The sequence below is a fragment of the Oryctolagus cuniculus genome, chromosome 11 (genome assembly GCF_051225735.1).
Source record: "Oryctolagus cuniculus isolate XC-2025 breed Fujian yellow rabbit chromosome 11, ASM5122573v1, whole genome shotgun sequence".
NCBI lineage: Eukaryota > Metazoa > Chordata > Mammalia > Lagomorpha > Leporidae > Oryctolagus > Oryctolagus cuniculus.
The window spans coordinates 10,555,987-10,579,227 of NC_142877.1; the positions used below are offsets into that span (position 1 = coordinate 10,555,987).

General features: G+C 65.7%; 1 long non-coding RNA gene across 2 annotated transcripts; it reads left to right on the forward strand.

Annotated features, from left to right (window-relative positions):
* The first annotated feature begins 6,221 nt into the window (after positions 1–6,221).
* Positions 6,222–11,586, forward strand: LOC149123324 (uncharacterized). 2 transcript variants are annotated; one of them, XR_016217089.1, is made up of 4 exons: positions 6,222–6,359; positions 8,570–8,616; positions 9,564–9,660; positions 11,368–11,586. It is a non-coding gene; the product is annotated as an uncharacterized LOC149123324 (long non-coding RNA). The 2 variants fall into 2 exon arrangements; XR_016217090.1 differs by lacking the exon at positions 8,570–8,616 and having other exon boundaries at positions 11,368–11,558.
* The last annotated feature ends 11,655 nt before the right edge of the window (positions 11,587–23,241 follow it).

Here is a 23,241-nt window from a genome sequence, read left to right on the forward strand (position 1 = left end):
CGCACCCCAAGGGATGCAGATGGCGGGTGGTGGGGCACCTGGAGCAGAGGGGGAGGGGCTGGGCCTGGCGGGGGCTGCCCCACCCCAAGACCCCGAGCCAGCCCCACCGGCACAGAGCAGGCTCCAAGGGGCCCCAAGGACGCTGCCGGCCCGGCGGGGGTCAGTGCCAGCCAGCAGCGCGGTGGCTGTTGCAGTCAACCCCACCCAGCGCGATGTCAGAGCCGTGGCTCACACTAGACTCCCAAGCCTCGAAAAACAAGGGGCGCCTGGGACCCCCCAACCTGGTGCACACACAGACCCCCCTGGGGCTGCCTGGGGCTGCTGAGCAGAACTGACCCCAGCCCACAGGCGAGGGAACCGGCCTGCCCACCCCATCTCACGCCAGTCATTGGGGCACGAAGCCCCATGTTCGCCGCACAGGCCACACACCTGCCGTGCACAGGCGCCAACCCAGGACCGGGACTGGCTCCACCCGACACCTGAGCACTGGGCAGTGGGGTCAGCGGGTGCTGACCAGCACCTACTGAGTGCCTACTGTATACCAGGCACTGTGCTGACCCAGGGCGTGGATTTCCATGCTCCCTCTCCCAAATAACCCCAGGAAGTGAAACCAGGTCCGTGAGGCCGAGGGGGGGCTCACTCAACAGCACAGGTGTTTGCACCCCCCAGGCCTGACGTTCACCGAGCCGAGCGAGAAACCACTGCTATGGCCCTGCACCTGCAGCACGGCCCTTAGTCCTAACCACACCGTGTTCAAAGTGAGAAACTGAGGCTCGGGCAGGGCCTCCACCTGACCAAGGCCGTGCAACCCGGCAAGGGATGGACAGAGACGCGAGCCCGGGAGAGCCAGCCCCACCTGGCCGCCCTTCCCTCCCCACTTCCTTCCTGGCTCCAAACACACCTCCTCCAGGAAGCCCCCAGGACCCACTCCTGCTTCTGCCTCCCCCACCCCCATGAGTGCACCCGCCCCTGGGGCTCACTTGGGCTTCTCCACGTAAGCGTTGGCCATGCAGGCGCCATCTTTCCCAGGATTTTTTCTTTGACCGCCCCAGCCGATCCCCGCCTCGGGGTCCCCAGACCAGCGGGATCCCTGCTTGTCCCGTGATGATTCCATCAAAGCCCACCGTGACCATGGCCCCAGTCCAGGCCGCAAGCGCGTGGTGCGTGTAGGAGGGATGGGGAAGCTCCAGCGGCCGCTCTGCGGGGCGGCGGGGGCCCCCCACTGCCCGCCTGTTCCCTGAAAGGAGCTTTGGCAATCGAGGCGACGGTGGTTTTACCAGGAAAAGGAGGAAGAAAATCAGGCAGAGGGCGAAAAGCTCGTGGCAGGGATGAATCAACAGCCGGTGGGCGGGGGAGGCCGAGAGGGGACCCCAGGAGCTGAGCCCCGGACGCAGCCTCGGACCTGGCCACAGCCCAGGCCGGGGCCAGTGGCCGGAGGACCCGGAGGGGACCTCAGAGGCAGGTGTTCCAGGCACAGACCTCCCTGGCTCCGCCCAGCAGCCCCGAAGGCAGGTGGCCACGCCCCCATCAGAGAGACAGACTCGGCCAGGCCACGGAGCTTCTCGCAGGGCATCTGGCGCTGGGCCCCCGTCTGTGGCTCCGGAGTGGTGAGAAGCACGGAATTCGTCACCCCGTGGGTGACCCTGTGCCCCGACATGTCCCCACTCCCTGGGCTTCGATTTCTCTGGATAGCAGACGCGACGACAATGCGCCAGCCTCGTCCTGGAGGCCGGAGCGTGGGCCCTGCTTGGATACTCCCACTGCTGGGCGCTCAGTCCCTTACAAGAACCTTTACCCAGCCAGAAGCATCCCCTCACGGGGCCAGCGCCATGATGTAGCGGGTAAAGCCGCTGCCTGTGGTGCCGCCACCCCATAGGAGCACCAGTTCGAGTCCTGGTTGCTCCACTTCCCATCCAGCTCTCTGCTGTGGCCTGGGATAGCATTAGTAGATGGCCCAATTCCTTGGGCCCCTGCACCGACATGGGAGACCTGGAGGAAACTCCTGGCTCCTGGCTTTGGATCAGCGCAGCTCCAGCCATCTGGGGAGTGAACCAGCGGATGGAAGACCTCTCTCTCTCCCTCTCTCTCTCCCTCCCTCTCTCTCTCTCTCTCCCCCCTTTCAAATAAATAAATAAAATTTTTTTAAAAAGTCTCCTCCTTGTGCACTAAAAGATCCCGGCCTCTCCGAGCACCAGCCAGGCTGTTGGTGCCGGGGCCTCTGTGCTGCCGCCAGCCTCCGGGAGCTGGGTGACCGGGAAGGGGGCGAGCGCGGCCTGAGGCCCTCCCGTGACCCACGCCGTGGCCTGGGACGCTTGGGAGTTCCCAAGGCGCCAACAGGCCATGCCGGGAGACAGCGTCCACGGAAGCCCAGGTCTGCAGCGGCCGCATAAACCTCTCAGGGGATCTATGTACCAGAAGTGAGCATGCGACAGGGGACACCTCCAACACCGTGCACAGACCGGCTGGTGCTGCTTCCGGCTCGGTACGCTGCCCTGGCTCCTGCCTGCACACAGCTACCTGGGACCCGCGTGACGTCACGCCAGCCTCCGGGGCCACCTGGAGCTCTCCTCTCGCTCTCCAGCTGGCCGGGCCCCCACCAGGCAGTCGCATCCGGGCCCTGTCTTTGCCTCTTGGCTTCTTTCCCCGAGTCCCTGCGAAAATCCACGCAAAATGGAAAGAAAAACAGCCAGGACAGAGCGTGAGTCATTTGTTTACAGCCCCTAATTAATTACTAAGCGCAGAAACTTCATTTCCATTCTTCCTTTTTTCCCCTCTGCCCTTTGAGAATGTTTGGAATCCACAATGTTTCCCAATGCAAAAGTATGTCAAGTTTATTTTTAGCAAACACACATGATGGCCGGGACTGTTATTCATCTGCCCGCGTCAGCCGGGAGCCGGCCGCGAGCATGCGGGCCGCCTGACGCTCGCTCGCAGATGTGGCTCCGGCCGGCGTCCAGGGCGCCCAGGGCCCCCCACGCGCGCTGCGGGACCAGTTCGGGGCAAGGGTGCGCCTGCAGTTCCTCCTCCAGACCAGGGGCGGCGCTGTGGAGTGGGGACCCCAGGAGCCACCGGACAGCCCGTTTCCTGGAGCGGGACGGGGGCGGGCGACTCGGGCCCGCAGTCTCCATCTTCGAGAGGCTGGAGGGGAAACCTAGTTAGTTTGCCTTTGGTTTGCCCAGGCTGAGAAAGGCCCTGTGCCCTGTCCAGCACACGTCCCCTCTGCTCGCCCTTGCACCCCCCTGCACACCCAGGCTGGCGCTGGGGGCATCCTTGCCCCGGCCGGGGGTTCCCTGCCAACATGGCTGCTTCCAGCACGCTCGGGCCCTGTGAGAGCCGCTCCCTGTCCTGGCCGGGGCCTCGAAGCTGTGGGGACTGCAACTCACAGGTGCAGGTGTCCCGAAGTAAGGGTGACAATATGGCTGTGTGTCCCAGCGCTTGAATACAGTGGGTGCTTACTAAAGGCTCGTTGAGTGATTATGTCCTGAGCCCCAAGCTCACTGTGCACCCTCAGGGGAATCGCTAGCCCCGTCTGAGTCTCTGCTGCTTCCCTAGCCCCAGCGCCAAGATTGCCAATCCCACGGCCCACGGACGCCAGGCAGGGACGGTGGTGGGGCCAGCGCTGCCCAGCCCCAGCGCCCAGACGGGGAGCCCCCGGCTCTCGCGTGTCCCAAGAAAGGCCAGAAACCAGGGTGTCCGTGTCCAGCACCCCAGTTGTTCCGTGCTGGCGGCAGATTCCCTTGGGCCCGGCTGCCAGCCTGGGCCCCGGCAGAGGCACCTGTGGCTCACGGGGCCTCGGAGCCGGCCTGATCCGCCCAAGCCTGGGTCGGGGCCGGGGTGCAGAAGGCGTTGAAGCCTCGCCCCGCGTGGGAGTAGCTATTAGGCCGGCTTATGGGAGGGCCGGGCCGGGCTCCCGGGGGCTGGGGCTGGGGCCCGGCCTGCAGAGCTTGGTGTACTGACTTCAGGAAGCCGATAGTCATCTAAGTGGAGCGCGGAGCCCGGCCGGGAGCGAGTGAGCCAACCGGCCCGGCGCGGCCTCTCTATTGTAAAAAGCCAGATCTAATATCCGATTAGGAGACTGTGTGTGCCCATTGTAACACCGTGTCATTACGGGACGTGTTTTAATGAGGGCCCGAGCAGGCCCCCGTCTTGCCCAGGCCTTGCACGGCGACTCCTCCCAGCTCCCTCCTGCCCGGGACCGGCCGTGCACGTGCGTGTGTGTTGCTCTGAACACACGGCCCGGGCGCCAGGCCCTGGGGGGCAGGGCCAGGCAGCGAGGGAGCCGTGGCCCCAGCGAGCTCCCCTCCAGAGAAACAGAAAAGAGTGGAGTGAGTGGAGACTGGGGAGTGAGGGCGTGGCGGGGCCAGGGACGCCGACTCCAGGCACCCCTGAAGGAGGGCAAGTCCACCGTGGGCTGTCACCTCAAGAAAGGGGGCCTCGGGACACTTGCTGCGTTAGGCTGGGGACACCCTCCTGCCTACCCTGTCACCAATTCAACAAATCTCCATCGACGGCCACCGCACTGGGGGCCCAGGAACCCCCAAGGCAAGCAATCCAGAGGGAACCGCAAGTGCAAAGGCCCTGGGGCTCGAGCATCCCTGGGGTGTTGCAGGGAGAGCAGGAGCCCAGGCGGCCGCAGCAGAGAGAACGGCGGGCAGAGGCAGGGCCTGTGGCTTTGGGGGAGGCTCTGGGTTTTGCTGTGAGGCAGGAGCCTCGGACGGGCCTAAGGGACAGATCTGACGTGGGGCCTAACAGGGTCCCTGTGGCTGCAGGAGGGGCATGGGCAGTGAAGGTGGGAGCGGGGAGAGCGACCAGGAGGCCCCCGCGGCCTCCGAGCAGGAGAGGGCGGGGCCGGGAGTCCAGCGGCCGAAGTGGGCTCTGGACGTGGGGTTGACGGCGTTTGCTGACACTCGCTGGATGGAGGGCAAGATAAGAATCCAGGGCAGCTCAGGCAAGGGCCTGGCCTGGGCAGCGTGGGCCTGAGAGCGGAGGCCCAGGGGAACCTCGGGCTGCGCCTGCCGCCGCCCACTCCCCAGAAGCCCCCCGCTCACTGTCCCCCCAGCGTCTGCTGGGTCAGGGCCGCGCAGGGAGAGAGTGAGGAGCTGGCCCCACCCAGGCCCGCGGGCAGGAAAGGGGCGCCCAGCCTGGCCGCAGGATGACACAACACTTAATCATTTCTCCCTGCCGAGTGTTGCAACGGGCACCCTTTATCGACAGGCGAGGGCACAGGGATTTTGCAACTGCCCCAGCGGGAGACTGGGCTGATGCCAGCCAGGGGCTGCGAGGCCAGGCCTCCGCGGCTTCCTGACCCACAAGGCCTGAGTCCCGAGAGGCCATCCGGGCCTAAGCCGCCAGCGGGTGGCACTGAGGGTCAGCCCTTGGCCGGTGACCTTGGAGGGGTCACTTTCCCTCTCTGGACCCCAGCTCTTTCTCTGAGAAAAAAGGGGGGGGAGAGGAAGAGCAATTAAATGAATCATTTAAGATTAACATTTATTGTTAACATTTATTGAGCACCTGCTGTGTACCTTTCATGCCTCCCCACGCCAGCCATGAAATGGTTGTGCTCCCATTAGACAGATGGGACAGCTGAGGTTCAGCGAGAGGAAGTGACTACCCGGGGCATGAGCCAGGACACAGCCCCCGGCCCCCAAACCCTCCCGCTGCGGTTGGGGGGGGCACTGCTCTCGGGGCTGGGCGCTCACCTGGGAACCGGGACTTCGGCAGCGCCCACCGGCTGCCTGGCACCGGGGAGCACTCACTCCGCAGCCAGGACAGAGCGTGGGGTCACCCGGACCTCGGGGACCCCCACCCTGGCCCTCCCCCGGCCCCTTTGGGGCACAGCCAGACACCTGCTTCTCGGCTCCTGCTGGGACCCCGGGCACGCGTGTCCCCAGGATGGCCCATGGAAGTGAACCCCGGCTTGACAAGGGGAGAAGCCAGGCCAGACTGGGAAAGTGGCCCGCCCGGGACCCTGGGACATCACCAAGCACGGGCCGCCCTCCCAGCCGCGGGGGGCCTGGAGCTGCCAGCCTGGTCCCCGCCTCCGTCTCTCTCCCTGGGAGGCTCTCGGACCAGCTCTCTCTGTCCTCCCCCTGCCCACCCCGTGCCTCTGTCTCTCGGTCTCTCCCCCTCCCCTTCCCACAGTGCCTCCAGTTTGGGGTCCTACAGGTCATGGCCAGACCCGTCCCCGATTGGCCCAAGTGGAACATGGTCCCTCCCTCCCTCCCCTTGCAGCGATTGGTTGAGGCTGGCCATGGCCTGCACCTGTGGCCAGGGAGACAGGGAAGCCTGCTGAGGGGCTTCTGGGAATGAGGTCTTCCAGCTCCTGTCCCTGCATTGGTGGAGTGAAGACGAGAGGGCAGGTGCGTCGGCAGCCCCGGGGGAGCTATGGAGAGCTGGACTGGGTGGAGATGGTAGAAGTGCGAGATGGAAAGAACCCGGGGCCTTGACGCTTGGGCCCAGCTGCCAGCCCTCAACTCCCCAGCTGTTACGCATCCAGTCTTTCAGCAAGCACTTAGCACTGACTGTATGCCAAGCCGCGCAATGGGCACTGGGAAGCAGCAGGGAACAGAGAGGGAGGGAGACAGCTTAATCCACCTGCACGCGTGCGGCCGCGGTGAGGGCTCTGCGGGGGAGGCCAGGAGGCCAGCTCCCGCAGGGCCTGCCGGGCCTGAGGTCGGCTTGCCCAGGGCTCCGAGGGGAGGGAGCGGGCTGGAATGCGCATGACTCACTGAGGACGTGCAGGGGGGAGCAGGACGGGGCGGGAAGGCGCTGAGCCCTGGGCCCAGCTGGAGGCCAGCGTTAGCCAGCCCACCTCGGCGGAGGAGCTGAGCTCGCAGTCCCCACTGTGTCCACTCTGATCTGGGGTGCGGGGGTTCCCAGATACAGGAGTTCCCGTTCAGTAAGGCGGCTCCTAGAAAGCGGCTCAGCGGGGAGCCTGTGGTGGCCACATTGCCTGGCATCTGGGAGGTGGGTACAGGGCCCAGAGAAGAGAGACTGGGTGGGTCACCAGAGCACCCACTGCTGGAGGGGCCCCGTGCCTGAGACCTGCACATTAGCTAGGTGATGAAGAGAAAGCATTGCAGTAGCAGAGACAGCATATGCAAAGGCCCTGCGGCAGGCAGGAGCAGGCTACACTGGGAAAAATACCCAGGCGGCCGTGGCAGAGCAGGTGAGAGGTGATGAGGGGCCAGGCCCCATGCTGCCGCACCTGCAGGTCACGGTGAGGTTACCCTGTGGTGGGAAGGGGCGGGGGAGGGGCAGGGTCTCTAAGGCTCTGTCTCGTGGCCGTGGAGAAGGGGGAGGGGTGGACACTGGGAACAGAAGGCAGGTGGAGGCTGTGAACCCCCCCAGGTGAGCCCCCAGCCGCACAGTGGAGGGAAGGCGGCGTGGAGAGGTGGAGCGGGGGCGAGGCGACAGCTCGGGGCAGGGCAGTAGTGGTTACCCGACTTGGGCACATCCCTGCGACCAGGAGCCTGGCCGTCCCTGCTCCCCGGGGGAAACAGAGCTGGTGGGATCGGTGCCCTAGGCATGGCTCAAGCCCTCAGCTCCGGGGACTCCCCTGCCCGCCCTGTGACCCCGGCTGCAAACTTCGGGACCCAGCGAGGCAGCCGCTGTGGACCTGCCTCCCACAGCGCCAGGCTCTCCACTCACCTCCTCCGGGGAGCCCGTGTCCACCCAGGCCCTCACTGGCTCCCGCAGGGCCGGACCCCGCCCCGCATCACAGGGAAACCCAGACAGGCACTTGCCGCCGGCGAGCAGGCGGCGGCACTGGGCCTGTGCAGTTCTCTGTGGCCGGAGGCAAGGGGCCTGGTGGGACACCCACGGCCCCGGACAGGAGGTCCTGTGGCCCAGGCCCTGCAAGGACAGGCGGGCCCTGCCCAGCCACCAGATCATCGCCGCCAGATTACAACATCGCCGTCAGGGCCACGGCGGAGGCTGGGGCTGGGGGAGGGGCCGAGAGGGAGACCCAGGGCTCCTAGGAGGACGCCGCACTGGGCAGTGCCCAGGCCAGCCACCTCTCTGATGGTCTCGCCGGCTGGTGGAGGCCCTGCCGTGTGTCAGGCCCTGGACAAGGGCAGGGCCTGCAGGTGCACCTGGGGATGCCGGGAGCCTGGACCGGTGCAGGGGGGAGCGCTCAGAGAGGGCGTGGTGGGGACATGGCATCTGCGAAGGGCCTGGGATGGGCCGGTGTGGACGCTCAAGACAGAGAACCAAGCCGTGGCCCAGGACGGGAGGGAAAGGCCCTAGCGGCGAGGCGGGAGCTGAACTGTTCAGCATGGGGCTCAGGGTAAGGGCCACAGGGAGCCACGGAAGGCTGCAGGCAGAGGCTGAGGTGGGCATAGCCTCAGCGGCTCCACAGCAGGGCCTGAGGGACCTGAGCGACTCCAGGCCCTGGGACCCCAGGGCCCAGACCCCCTGGGTCTCCCCAGCCCCGATAACCCAGGGATCTGGGAGCCGGCAGGGCCGACTGGGCGCCGGGTGGCTGCCCACCCCCACCCGGACCTCCTGGGGAACATTCCAGACTGCGATTATCTCACTCTGAGCACTAATTAGGTCGGTTTCACTCCAGGCCTTCGCAGCTCTGCCCGGAGAGGGCCCCTGGGAGGCAGCGGCCAGGTACGCGTCCCCCGGGGAGACCTGGAGCTGCAGGAAGTGCGGCGAGGCCTGTGCCGGCTCCAAGGCTCCTGGGACCAGACCTGTAGCTGGGCCCAGAGCAGGAACCATCCCCGCTGGGGGCGCCCAGACACCCGGCCCCCTCCCCCTGCACTCCTGCGCTGCCGCCCGCCCTGCCCGGGCACCTGGCCAGCGCCGGCCCCGCCCCCACCCCCCACCGTCTCTGCTCTCCCAGCCTCTCTCCCCCTGCCTCTCTCTCTGTCTCCTCTCTCTCTCTCCCCTTCCTCCCACCCCGTGTCTCTGTCTCTTTGCCCCTAACCCTCGCTCTCCCCTCCCCCCAAGCTGCAGCAGTGCAGGGTGCTCTTGCGGCCCCAGCAGCTCGGGGGTGTGGGCTGGGGGAGCGTGGCCCCGCAGCCTCCAGGCAGGGGAGTGGGGATGCGGCCTTGCAGACCGCGCCAAACGTGCCGGTTTTTCCAGCTCGGCTCCGCCCCGCACTGGGCCGCCCCCTCCCCGGGGCCACCCTCCCGGAGCCCAGCAGGGTTCTGGAAGCTGAGGCCTGGAAACCAGTGGCCGAGGCAGGAGCGGTTGCCCAGGGCCCCTGCACTGGCCCAGCCCTCAGCTGAAGCCCCTGAGACCCTGCCACACACAGGGAGTCCACAGCCCCAGGACGGCCACGGCGCGGGATCAGAACCCAGGGCTCAAGCAGGGGTTCAGACCTAAGCCCAGTCCCAGCCCCACCCCCTCCCCAGAGCCACCCTGGTCTCAGCTTCCTGTGTGTCCCTCCAGAGTTGTCTACGCACAGCCACAGTGCTGTGCGTATGCGCGCGCGTGCCCGGGGCGCAGTGGGCACTGTTCCGCACCTGCTCTTTCACCCAGCCTGGCCTGGGGAGTTTGTCTTATCAGAACCTTCTTCCTTGTTTGTGACGCCCACTGGGTCCCCCGGGGCACAGGTGCTTAACCAGCTCCATTCCTGGGCGTCCCCGCTGTTCCCAGTCTTCACACAGAGAATGTCGCCGCGGTCCCCAGCCGCCCCAAGCGTGCGCTAGGGTGAGTTCTGCGGCGTCCCGGGCGGCAGGGGGGACAGCTGAGAATCCTGGGGCCCATGCGAAGCAGCCACCTGCGACGCCCACGTCCAGCTCAAGCCCCAGAGATCCAGCTCCCAGTTAACGCGCCTCCTGCAAGGCGGCCGGCGCCGGCTCAGGCGCCCACGTCGGGGACCCAGGCTGGCCCGGCCCCAGCTCTTATGGCCATTTGGGGAGGGAACCAGCGGACAGAAGATTTCTCCCCGCTTTCTGTCATTCTGCCTTTCAGACAGACAGACACAGAGAAATGTCTTTCAAAACAAGAAAGAAAAAAAATGCAGATTTCCGAGCCGCTTCCAAGCCACGAAGTCGAGGCTTTGCTGGAAGAACCCTGGAACCTGCATTTCTGGCCAACCCCCCCAGAGAGGGCGCGGGGCGGGTGCAGGGGTCGCGGCTGCTCTCTCCTCACGCCTGCCCCGGAGAGATTTAGGGGAAAGCAAGACAGAGATCACCTCCCAACAAACCCAGCCAATGGTGGAGCCGCAGAGCCGGCCGCTGGGGGCTGCAGGGCCCTGGTGCTGAGACGCAGCAAGGCCAGGTTGCCGAAGGCGTGGCCAGGGGTCTGCGGCGCAGCCAGCCACCCCGCCCGCCATCACCCACCATCATCCCTCTGCCACCTCTCACTGCCAGGCCGCCGACCGCCGGTCATCCCGCTGTCCCGCGGCTCCACCACACCTCCCCCCCCACACACACACCCCCTGCTGTGAGCCCGGGGCACCTGCTCCGCCCCAGGAGCCTTCTAGACAGGGGACACACAGCGAACAGCTCAGCCCCTGGGTGAGGGCCTGGCTGGGGCGATCCTCACTCTCACCCCCGCCCTCCGCGGGGGCCCTGGCTGTGGGCCGCGCACGGCATGGAGGGGAGCGGCGGGTGGGCTCCTTGGCCAACGCTGGGCAGTGAGAACTCATGCTCCTGGCAGAGGACAGGGAACAGCATTGGTTGAGGAGGGAACAGTAGAGGCAAAAGCCCGAGAGCAGAGGCGCTGGGGAGGGCCAGTGGCCTGCAGACGGCGAGGAGGGCGCGGGAAGGTGACCAAGCAGGGCCGCAGAGGAGGGACCGGAGGGGCTGGGGCAGGAGCCGAGCGCGGGGAGACCCCCATCAGGAGTGAGGCTCCTGCCGCGGAGGCCTGCCCGGCAGAGGCCTGGCAGCTGGGAAACTCCCCCTTGAGCAGGGAGAGCAAGCGGGGCCTGCCCTCCCGGTGGGAACTCGGTCCCGCTGGCCCCGCCAGCTCTGGCCCCCAGCTCCCCCGGGGCGGCAGGCCCTCTGCGGGGCGGGGCTCTCTCAGACACCACCCAGCACGCCGGGAGCCCCACTGCAGCCGAGCAGGTCACGGTGCGCAGGGCTGTCCCTGGGGTGCCTCCTGGGGACGGGCAGGTGGGGCCCGAGACGGGTGGGCCGCCAATGCTCACTTCCTCTCCCGGCCACCACCAGCCTCCCATGGCCCTGGGAGGAAGAAGTCGGACCACACCCCCAGTCAGCCTGCGAAGGACGCCGTGTCCCTGCCCTCGCCTCGGTCCCAGCAGCTCGCCCCTCCCCGCCTTGCTGTTCCTTGGACACAGAAAGCACGCTCCTAGGGCCAGCGCCGTGGCGCAGCGGGTAACGCCCGGGCCTGCGGTGCCAGCGTCCCACATGGGCTCTGGTTCATGTCCCGGCTGCTCCGCTTCCCATCCAGCTCTCTGCTATGGCCTGGGAAGGCAGTGGAGGATGGCCCAAGTGTCGGAGCCCCTGCTACCGACATGGTAGACCTGGATGGCGCTCCTGGCTCCTGGCTTCAGCCTGATTCAGCCCTGGAAGTGACTTGGCAGATGGAGGATCCCTCTCTCTCTCTCTCTCTCTCTCTCTCTCTCTCTCTCTGTGTGTGTGTGTGTGTCTTTCTGTGTAACTCTTTCAAATAAATATATTTTTTAAAAAAAGAAAGCATGATTCTACCTCAGGGCCTTTGCACCTGCTCTCCCTCTCCCCCGTGGCTGCCTTTTCTCCTTCTGGGTTTTGCTCAACATCACTTTCTCTCGGGAGGCTTCCCCCGACCCCGTGCCTGCTGTGAAATGCCCGCTCGCTCGCCGGCTCTATCACTCCCGCACACGCACACTCATTGTCACACACACCCCAAAGCCCCTTCTCACCTCCCTTCTGTACCTGTCTCCACTTCATCCCCAGGCGACCGTATCCCCCGGGGACAGCAGAAGCGCCACGAGACAGCCGGCCTGTCTTCTTTCCCACCCTGCGCCGGGCTTAGCGCAGGGCCGGCTGTGTGGAGCCCGGCTGTGACACGCCAGGGCACACCCTGGGGATCCTCTCTGTGCAGGCTCTGGGGGCGAAAGCATCGTGGCAAGTAGCCCCAGCGGCCCCAGCCCCGGCCTCCATTCAGCCCCGTTCTGTGTGTGGGACCCCAGGAAAACACCGGACGCCTGTCCCAAGCCACCCCACTGGCTCCCTGCAGGTGCCTGTGCCGCCCAGTGCCGCCCCCTCCCCCCGGCCTAGGGCTCCGGGTCAGCGGAGGCCCCTGCTCCTGCAGGCTCGTGGGTAAGCGCCAAAGGGCTGGAGCTCGCGTCGGCGAAATCCTGGTAACCAGCGCTGGGCGCTGCGGAGGGACTGCGCTGGGCCTTTGCGTCCGTCAGTCCGCGCCCCCGCAGGTGAGCGGAGGCCCGGCGCAGGGATCGGCGCAGGGATCGGCGCAGGGATCGGCGCAGGGATCAGCTCCGGGTGCCGTGAGCTGGCAGGCGCATGCCGGAAGTGCACATCAAAGCCACCGTGAGACGCAGCCCACGTGCCCAGATCGCGCAACCCGAGAAGGCCGCGGAGGCGGGCCGTGTCCCGGGAAGCCCCAAACGGCACTGCGGGAGGGGCGGGGCAGGAGCGCGGCCGCCGGAATTACAGCGTGTTTGCGCCCACGGCGCACCCCCATACAAAGTGTACGCTTCCTTTACCTTTTCAATTTTTATCTATTTGTTTTATTTGAAAGGGAGAGAGAGAGAGAGAGAGACAGAGACAGAGAGACAGAGAGAGATCTTCCATCCGCTGGTTCACTCCGCAAGTGCGCACAGCGGACGGCTAGGCCAGGACGCAGCCAAGGGCTGGGCACGCCCTCTGGGTGTCCCATGTGGTGGCCGGGCGAGCACTTGAGCCGCCCCTGCTGCCCCCCAGCGTGCACACCAGCAGGAAGCTGGGATCCGAGGCAGAACCAGGACTTGAACCCAGGGTTCTGATTCGGGATGGGGGTGTCCCAGGTGGTGACACCAAATTGACATTTTAACAGAACAGGCGAAAGGGAAGGAGACAGGACAGAGTGGCAGAGTTGGAAGAAACACACAAAGATCTGGAAATTCACACCCCAAAGCACAAAGCCGCTCTGGGTGTGGGGGAAGCAGGGGCCCGGCCCTGGCGGGTGGAGGTCCCGGGGCAGGGCGGAGGGCTGACTGCGTCCCCATCAGAGACACCCTCAGGCCTGAGCCTGTGCGCCTGGGTCTGCAGTGAACAGAGCGTCCCGGCCAGGAGCCGAAGAGCAGCTGGCATCTGCTGAGCACCTACTGTATGCTGGGGTGTGGGGGGGGGCACTTTCAGGCCTCGTCCTCCCTAGCTCACGGCAGGTGCCTGTGCCGCTACTGATGGAATTGGACAGCCAGAGGCGCAGTTCGCCCCGGTCCCCTGTGGCCTTGCCCAGGCCCCTCCCGCCCACTTCCCAGGTGAGGAGACAGGTCAGCCAGGCCAGCGCCGGGGACACCGGCCTCACGAGTGTCCCTGAGTGTCAGTCCTGCCCGGGCCCCGCTACCACAAGACGCAGGGCCCTGTTCTAGAATCCTGGAGCTCTGGGAGGCCCTGGCGAGCAAGGACCCCCGGGGCCCACCTGCTCCTGCCTCAGCCCAGCCTGCACTTTGGGACGGGAGTTGGCAGTCATAAAGCTGCTTCCCGCATGGCGCCCCAGCCCGCCCGCTGTGGTGACCTGCGGTGACCTGCCGGTGCCCATGTGGCCTGGGGGGTAGCGTGGAGGGGCCGCCACCACTGCACGCTCAGCAGCTGCGGCCTGGGGCTGTGGTTCCCCGGCGCTCCCCGGGCGGCTCGCTCACCCAGGAGCCACATGTGCGCTCCAGAAGGGAGGAGGCCAGAGGTCAGGGTGGGGGTGGGGGCCACAGCAGGAGGCTCTGGGGCAGGGGCTGCCCTCCGGCCCACTGACTCCCTGGCGCCCTGGGAACTGTCAGCACCGGGCTGCGCGGCTCTGCCAGCCAGGGGTTTCGCCACCCATTGCCAGGCCCTGGGGAGCCTCCGGAGCACAACAAGTCTGTCCAGGCCGAAGCCCGGGGTGAGGCCCGCGTTCCTGGGTTTGCTGAGCCAGATTCAAGTCCTGCCTCTGCCACCCACCTGCTGGGTGACCCCAGGTGACGTCCATCCCCTCTCCGTACCCCCAGGTCTTTCTGTTTTGTGCTTGGACCTGATAGGTGGTCATTGGCCTCCTTGGATCACAGGGCCTCCCCTGACCCACCCCCCTTCCCTGCCCCCGCTGTAGTGGGTAAAGCCCCTGCCTGTGGTGCCAGCATCCCATATGGGCACTGGTTCGAGTCCCGGCTGCTCCACTTCTGATCCAACTCCCTGTTATGGCCTGGGAAAGCAGCGGAAGGCAAGACTTCAGGTCAGCGACAAAGCTGGGCTGTCAGTCACTACTCAGCCCCCTCGGGAGCCCTAGAGGGAGGCCGTGAGGAGCAGGGCAAGAGGTGGAACTGTCGGAGCGGCACGGGACCCTGGGGAGTCGGCCTTGGCTCACCCCTGAATCGCAGTCCGCACAGCAGAAGCCCAGATCCTGGGCGGGGCGGGGCGGGGCGGGGGCAGTCAGAGCGGTGCAGAAGCCGGCAGAGGGCCGGGCTTTGAGTCCTGACTCCGCTTCCGATCCTGCTGCCTGCTGGTGCGCACACTGGGAGGCGGCGCTCCTGGCTCAGGCAGCTGGGTCCCCGACGCCCAGACAAAAAACACATCGAGTTCTGGGCTCCGGCTGTGGTCTGGCCTGGCACTGGCAGAAGTCCCTTGGAGGCCAAGATGAGCAGGCTGTGCCACCCAGGTCCCCTTCCGGGGAAACAGCCACAGGGAGTGGTCGGCATGCAGCCCCCATCCCCCCACCCCCACCCCCGCCAGCAGAGACCTCAGTCGCAGAGCCAGGGAGGGCAGAGCGGGGACAGAGCTCTGGCCGCCCAGCCCCACGCGGGACACCCCGGCAGGCAAGGCCGCTGCAGCCAGGATCTGCGGGTCCACAGCACCGGGAAGGCTCCCTGCCCCAGGGCGGCTCCTCCGCCCCTCTCACCCCAAACTCGACATCCGGGTCCAGACGCCCTGCCTGCGACCACAGTCCACAGTGGCGTCACCGTGTGTTTCTGTCTGTGTCTCTCGAAGGGGGAGTGGCTCATTATAATGTGACAGGTGCCGGGCCCAGGAAGAGCAGACGCCCAAAAGGCAACAGCGCAGAGGGACACGGAGCCCTGGGGAGCTGCGTCTGCAGTCCGAGACCACAGGAACGTAGGCTTCCATCGTGAGGGACGTGTGACCTATCCGACATGTGGCGGTGTGGCATGACGGGGGTTGGAGGAGGGAGACTGGGACGGGTCAGTTCATCGCAGCACAGCCACGCATCAGAACTACGTGATCATGAACGGGACTGGTGCAGGCGTGCAAGACTGATGTGAGCAAGAGCCGAGCGCAGGGCACTGTGGGAAGCCTGGCGGCCGCTGGGGAGGGACCAGGGGTCTGAGGGCGCCGTGGGAGGGGGACACCTTGCACAGTGCACCCACTCACAGCTGCCAGATTGTGAACCCCAAGCACGCATTATGGATTCAAGTCACATTCAAACTGAGAAGAAAAATGCGTGGAGACGGAGGTGGAGCTGGTGAGGAACCCCCCCACCAAGTACTGGCTGGTGGCGGTGGGGGGAGGACAGTGCTGCAAATCGCCTGCACATGGGGGAGGGGTCCGTAAGCAAACATCCTGAGGGAGAAAGCCCAGGAAAGAGTCCTGGGCAGAAGCACACAGTTCCCCAAGTGGAAGCCGTGTGGACAGACGGACAGACAATAGCACGCAGGTGTGAGCGGGTGGAGATGTAGGCATGGGAGGGTCTCCAAAACGTACTACAGAAACAACTATTAATGGATTCAAGATGTTTTGCACCAAAATCAAGTGTTCTTTGCACTCCATTTCCCATGCACGCACCCAGGAGTCGAGGCAGCCCGGCAGCCGTGAGCACACACGGCCCAGAGACCATGGCTTCTAAACCCCCTCCTGCCTGGAAGGAGCCAGGGCTCCTGGGAGAGACGGCAGACCCCAGGGTTGGGCAGGAAAGTGTTCACTGGGTGTGGAGTGCCTCATTAGGCCGGAGAGGAAGGGGGTGCCCACGAATGCTGGTGACAGTCACGGAGCCACTGTGGCTGGCGGCCAAACGCGGGACAGTGTGAGCACTGTAACTCAGTGGCGATCACTGCTCATACGCGACAAGCCGCTAAGCAGAGCGGGACCCCTGAGCCCGCACTGACCCCCAGGGTTGGTGACCTTTGGTATGCTCACAAAGGTCAAGGTCCCTCTCAAGGGCTGAGTTACAAAGGAGAAAGAAGCAGACACCATGGCCGAACGGGTCCTAGCCCAGGCACTCGGGGCCCTGCACCCCCAGGCAGGCCCGGGTGGACAGCCCAGCACTCGGGGGCCCTGCACCCCCAGGGCAGGCCCAGCTGGAGTTCCCAGCTCCAGGCTTCTGCCTGGCCCATCGCTGGTCTTGGCAGGCGTTTGGGGAGTGAACCGACAGATGGAAGACTCTCTCTCTCTGCTAGCTAGTGTCTCTGCCTCTTCCATTACATTGAACGGAAGCGCACCCCGGAGCAGCGGGCCACATAGGACGCAGCCCCTCCCCTGAGTGTCCAGCCAGCGACACGGAACTTGCAGCCAAGGCGTGGGAGGAGGACCCTCACGGCGCGGCCTGCATCCCCGAGCGCACCGAGGGCACGGGCTGCTCCTGCCGAGGGAGACCGGGGGAGGCGGTGACGAAACGCCACCCGTGACCACGAGCCAGACGCTTCCTGGACGCCGTCAGCGCGTCTGCTGAACCTGATCGCTCTCGGCCGCTGGCGGCCAGGAGCCCGGTGCCGCCCCGACTTGGTGGTGAGGTTCGGATTCTGGAAGAAAGCGACCTCGGTTACAGGAACCGCGTGCCACTGCTCCGGGTGGTGAGCGGCGCAGGTCGGCAATTTCTTCTCCACTCGTGCGGGAAAAAGGTGCTGTTTGTACCGCATCGGTCACTTTCCTGTACATTTCAGATCTTTCTCAAAATTGAAAGTTTTCAAAGCGTAGAAGAAAAGCTAATAGGAAGATCCAGGGTAAAGTACCATCGACTGGAGTTAAACTATCCTGTGGCCCAGCAAAGCATTCCGTACAGAGTTCATGCAAATGAGCATCACTTAAAAATTACACACGGGGCCGGCGCTGTGGCATAGTGGGTAAAGCTGCCGCCTGCAGTGCCAGCATCCTGTACCGGTGCTGGTTTGAGTCCTGGCTGCTCCTCGTCCGATCCAGCTCTCTGCTGTGGCCTGGGAAAGCAGTGGAGGATGGCCCAAGTGCTTGGGCCCTGCACCCACGTGGGAGACCTGAAGAAGCTCCTGGCTCCTGGCTTTGGATCAGCACAGCTGCGGCCAGTTGGGGAGCGAACCAGTGGCTGGAAGACCTCTCTCTCTCTTTCTCCCTCTCTCCTTCTCTCCCTCTCCTCTCTCTGTGTAACTCTGCCTTTCAAATAAATAAATAAATCTTTTAAAAAAAAGAAGACAACAACAACACATGGTCGTCTCAGCCAGAGCTGATGAGCTGCAGACAACGCACGCGCCCTGGGCAGCACAATGGGCAAAGACTCCTGGGCACCGCTGTGCGGCAGAGTCTGCCTGGTGACACCAAGGGACACGTGCCAGTACCCCCCACAGAGGACGGTGACAGTCACAGCACTGAGCAGACGAAGCCAGACCCAGGCTGCCTAGCGTGTGCTCCCACTTCTGCAAAGTGCAAGGCTAACCCTGTTGGAGGATCGTGGTCAAGGTCACACTCGGAGTGGGGGAGGGGTGGCCAGTGGGGGACGAGGAGCTGCTGGGCTCCCAGCTCCATCCCTTTCTTGGTCTGCACCCGGGTGGGCCTAAGCCCAGGAAACTCGCGCAGCTGTGTCCCGTGTCCCATGCACCTGCCGGCGCCTGTGTCTGTGTCACTCAGGAAGCCGCGTACAAAACAACGCGGGGTCCCTGAGGACAGACCCTGGCTCACCAGACCGGCAGCGGTGAACAGTGGGAGAAACCAACGTGGGAGCGCGACATAGGCCCGGTGAGATCCGATATCGGCCAGGGCCTAGGAACTGGGACGCGCGAGAGTCCAGGAGAAGCAGGGACGCATCACCCATGTCCACTCGCCCCTCACTGCCCCCCAGAGGGTCCCCACAGCGAGTCGGACGACCGGCTCCATGGGACGGGGGACAAAGGCCTGGCTCGGGTCCGGCAGCACTGGCCCCCGCGGACCCCTGCCCGCCAGGCTCTCCTGGGAGTCTTCCTCCTCTCGGGCCACCTCCGACCCTGCCAGGGCTCCGGCATAGGACAGAGATCTGGTGACAGCTACAAAAATAAAAGCTCACCCGGCCTGGCTCCCGGCTCTGGCCTCACCTCACAAAGCTCCCAGCTGGGCTGGCCCCACGCGGTCTGGCAAAGGCGCCCCAAGGCCCTGGCAGGCCGAGGTCTCGGTGCAGCAGGTGGTGGTGGCGGCGGCAGGGGGCACCGGGGTTATTCAGGGTGGCCCAGGGCACCTGGTCCCAGCGCGCTGGGTGCAAACACAGGGCCCCAGCTGGATGACAGACAGGGCCTGGGGGGCGGGACCTGGGGCGGACCGAGGTCATCCCAGGGGCCCGGGTCAAGCCTGACCGGAAGCACCCGGGGTCCCAGGGATGCTGCTGTGGCCGACGTCAGCACGCTCTCCCTACTTGCGCAGTGCAGGGGCACGAGGCGGTTCTCCCTGCACCTGCGGCGGCAGTGAGTTCTCCCCGCGATGGGCTGGCGACTCGGTGCTCCTGTGCACCCGCGTCACCAGAGCACGCACAGACGAGCAGGCACTGGGGCGTCGCTAAGAAATGCGGGTCACCAACCAGCGTCTATGGGTTGGTTCTGCCTTGGCAAAGCCGTCAGCTGGAAACAGAGTCGGCTGCCAGGGACAGGAAGCCAAAATGACAGAGACCTCACCAAGCAGAGCTCTGCTTCTCGTGGGTAAACAAGCCCAGAGCAAGACAGGCAACGGCTGACGTGGCTGCTCCACCAGCATCGAGAACCTTCTGTCTTTTGTCTTCTTCAGCATGCGACACACACACACACACACACACACACACACGCCGTGCCCCAGGGTTCGCCTCATGGTTCAAGATGGTCCCTGAAGCTCTGGCCATCACATCTGAGTTCCAGGCAGGAAGCAGGAAGCAGCGGCAGATGGGGGCAACCAACGGAGAAGGAACGGGCCTCACAGCCGAGTCACCCCTTTCGCAGGTGCTCCTGGGAGCTCCACCGACAGCTTCTGTTTCTGTCTGCTGGCTACATCTAGCTGCAAGAGAAGCTGGGAGAATCCAGCCTCTCTCCGCCACTCACCCCCAGCGACGGTGGAGGGGTAGCAGGGGGAGACCCCCGAGGGGCCAGCGGTGGGGGAAGGGGCGTCTCAAACCCGCAGCTCCGGCTCCACCGAGGGGAAAATGAGCAAAGAGCGAAAACTCTGGGAGGCCCAGCTCGCTCCGCCCGCGCACTTGCTCCACTGCCGGAGGCGGCTTCTACCTGGGGCCCACGGGCAGCCGAGGCCCAGCCAGATGCGGGCCCGGGCCCCCAAACCGCGCAGCAGGGAGCCCTGCGAGCCCGCAGCCTCAGCCCGGCACCTGCGCCCCTGACCTCACCGCGTGCAGGCACCGCTCTGAAGACAGGTGTGGAGTGACCGGCTCAGTCCTCGCAGCCACCATCCCAGCCCATAGACAAAGCACCTGACGCACAGAGAGGGGATTTCGGTTGCCCAGGGCGGCACAGCACCGTGAAGGTGCTTGTTTCGGGGTGGTGGAATTACGGGTGCTTTTTGCCCCCTTTGTACAGACACTGCATTCTCCAGCCCTCCCCGCGGGGTCTGGCCCCCCCTCCCCCCTCCCCCCCGCAGCCTGGGCTCCGCCTCGCACCACACCGGAGCCATGCCCTCTCCCCTGCTGGCCCGGCTCCCTGGAGACCTCTCCCTCCTTTGGCTCCCTCCCCGGAGCCCTTGGCCCGGATCCTGCTGGGTGCACGGCTCCCGGGGCTGCAGGTCCTGGGTCAGAGGCCACCCTGCCATGCGGTCTCCCGGCCCAGCGGCTCCCTGCGCCCTTCACCCACTGCACCTGGCCCCTTCCCAAGGGCCGGGGGGCCTGTTTCATTCCGTCAACAGGCTCGCTCAGAACTTGCCGGTGCCAGGCCCTGGCAGAGACGCGAGCTCGCTCATCCTCAAAACAACCCCTTCCGTCCTGGCCCCGCACGCAGGCCCCCACCATCCCCCGGCGTCCGCCCCCGACTCAGCCCCCGGCGGCCCCCACAGCGGGGCTCCTGCCCCTGCCCTCTCGCCCGGAGCCTCGTCCTGTCTCAGGGCCTTTGCACTTGCTGCTCCTGCTGCCAGGAGTACCCATAACAAGTCGTCCCTTCCCCACCGGACCGTCCCTAAGGCCTTTATCAGAAGCCGAATTGAAGCGGCCGGTCAGCTCGCCGGACAGCAGGTGCCTGCTTCACACTGTTGGATACACACACTCTCTGCTCCAAGGCGAGGACACTCGGGCCCAGAGAGGCCAACTGCCTTGCCTGAGGTCTCCCAGCAAGCAAGAGATGAAGCCGCGTCTTGGCTCTCAGGGGCAGGAACTCGGCACAGGCAGCCAAACAAGCCGGGGTCGCAGAAAGATCTGGACTCAAATCCCAATTTCTCTGCTTTCCACGCGAGGGGCGTCTCATCTCGGAGCCTCGGGGCCCCTCTGTAACGTGGGACTCCCACCTCACAGGTCAGCAGGAGGCGCACAGGCGCCAACAGCCCGGGGCCCTGGAAAGCCCCTGGCTTCCCCAGACCTGGCCTCCCTCACTGCCCTGCGCATGGCCACAGCGGCAGGAGCGGCGGCTGCAGCCGGCGGCCAGTGGGTGCCGCTGGGCCCCGCTGTGGGTCATCTGGGGGCAGGGGGAGGGACGGGACAGGAAACAGCAGCCAGAGGTCTGGAGCTGAGGGGAGGCAGGCGGAGCCGGCCTGGCGGGTTCAAAGGTGAAGCGAGAAATCCAACGTATGTTGGTTACTCGTGAGCTCAGGGGCCACGATGGTGCCTCCCTGCCTCAGTTTCCCTGCTGGAATGCAGGGGAGTGGGAAACTCCACTCCATCGTTGGGTTCTGAAGGGATCCAAGGACTCGGAGAGCACGCGGGACAGCAGCTGGGGCAGAATAAGTGACCCATGACCTCGCTGCCCCACGCCTGCCTCCCTTCAGAGGCCACCTGACATGCCACGTCCCCACCCCACCCTGTCCTCACCTGCTGTGGTCCTGCTCTTGGTTCGGCCGCTTAGTGTGCGTCTCCCCTTGGTCACCACGCGTCCCCAGCACCCCAGTACAGAGCCTGGCACACAGCAGGTGCTCAACAAATGGTTGTCAAATAAATGAAAATCCCGGAGCCCAGGACAGGCAGATGTGGCCCGGCCCCCAGGGGCACGGGGACCAGCTCCAGCAGCGAGGACAGCCTGGCCAGGCCCCAGCACCTCTAGCCCCACTGCTCTATGGAAAATCACGTGCAGTGTCAAGGCCAGGTGGGGGGTTCCAGGCCAGCCCCCAGAGCCACACCTGCCGGAAGGGGCTTGCCAGGGACACGGAGCCGGCAAGTCAAGTCAGGCTGGCGCTGGGCACACAGGGAGCTCCTGACCCACACCCGCTCCTGGCTCGGTCCCTTGAGGTCAGCCACGGCCTCCCTGGCTCCCGTGGCGACCTCAGCTCCATCCATTCCTGGCTTCCAGACCTGCGAGTGGCCTGGTCCTTTCTCCCTAAAGCCCGCGGCCCTTGGAGCCCAGAGACCCAGAGGCTGGGTGTCACCCCTCCAGGATGTCTCCTTGACCTAGGAGAGAGCTCTGGCCACACAGCCCTCACCGGAGGCCACAGAGGCCGCGGATCGAGTCCTCCACTGGTGTGGGGGGGTACAGTTTGCGACGGCCCTAGGCCTGTCCCCTTGCTAGTGCTCCTAACCATGACACTGTGTGTGGCTCTTGCAAGGCACCCTGGGGGAAGGGTGAGGACGTGGGGTCGGGGCTGGGCTCACAGAGAAGCCGCCCTGCCCCACACACTCACGAGGTGGGGGGGGTCAGGCAGGGCTTCATCCCGGCCCCACCTGTCACCCCACACAGACCTCACTTCTCAGAAGTGTGCCGATGACAACAAGGCAAGAGCGCGACCTGAGAGTCCCGGGTCCCGTGTGACCGGCCGCACTCCCGTGCGCAGGGACAATGGCTGGGTGGGGGGAGTCCTCACGGTGAACGCACCCTCTGCCCCGAAACAGAGGGGCCACCGCCCGCCGCAGGCCAGTCCCCCGAACCGGGGCCTTCTACAAGCTTCTCCTACAGGTGGTTGAGCCGACGTCGCTGTGGCTGACGCTGAGGGAGCCACGGAGACTGCTGGGCTGGGCTGGGCTGACCGAGGCCCCAGGGGCCCGCCTGGCCGCCCAGGGCTGGAAGGAGACCTGGTCAGGGCCGACGACAGGTTACCTGGCTCCAGCAGTCTGCCTGGCCCCTTGCGGCCACCACTGGGAGACGCTGGTGACTGGGAGGGAAAGCGTGTGTCCAGCCAGAGCTCCACGACGGTGGGGGCGCCCAGGGTCTCGCTGCCTCTGTCCCCCACATCCGGGGCTCCCACAGGGTAAAAGCAATGCAAGAAAACGCTCTCCCTGGCCTCAAACCGCACTGTCGGTAGCTGCTCCCAAGACCCCAGGCCACCCCTGGGCCCGGCAAGCCCCTCTCTGAAGCTGCCGCTCTGGAGTCCCTCGGGGCATGGGGACCCCGAGCCAGTGTCTGGAGCCCACGCGGAGCTGACGCCGGCAGCTGCTCCACGGCCCAGCAACAGGCGCCACCGTCGCGCCGGCTTCCCAGAGACCGGTGAGGCCCAAAGCAGCCCAGGCAGGGCCCGCGTTCGCAGGCAGCGCAGCCGCTGGCAAGCGCCCGCCACACTGGCGCTGCCCGAGGACAGAGGCGCCCGATGCCAGGAGCCTCCCAGCAAAAAATAATCGCACGGGCAAACGCTTATATAAGCCCCGGTGCGCGCCAGGCACCGGGCGACACCGCGCGGGGCTCCGTCACCCCCACATCCACGTCCTCAGCTCCCAGGAATGCTCAGGGTGGGGGGCGGGGTGCAGGGGGAGGGGCGGGAGAGCGCAGACCCCGGAGCAGGAAGGATTCAAGTCCCCGGGTTCAAGTCCGGGCACAGCCACCCCGAGCCAGCAGGTGAGGCGGAGCCTCTGGGTCACAAAGCAAGCGACTGACAAGTTCCCCCACAGCGGGAC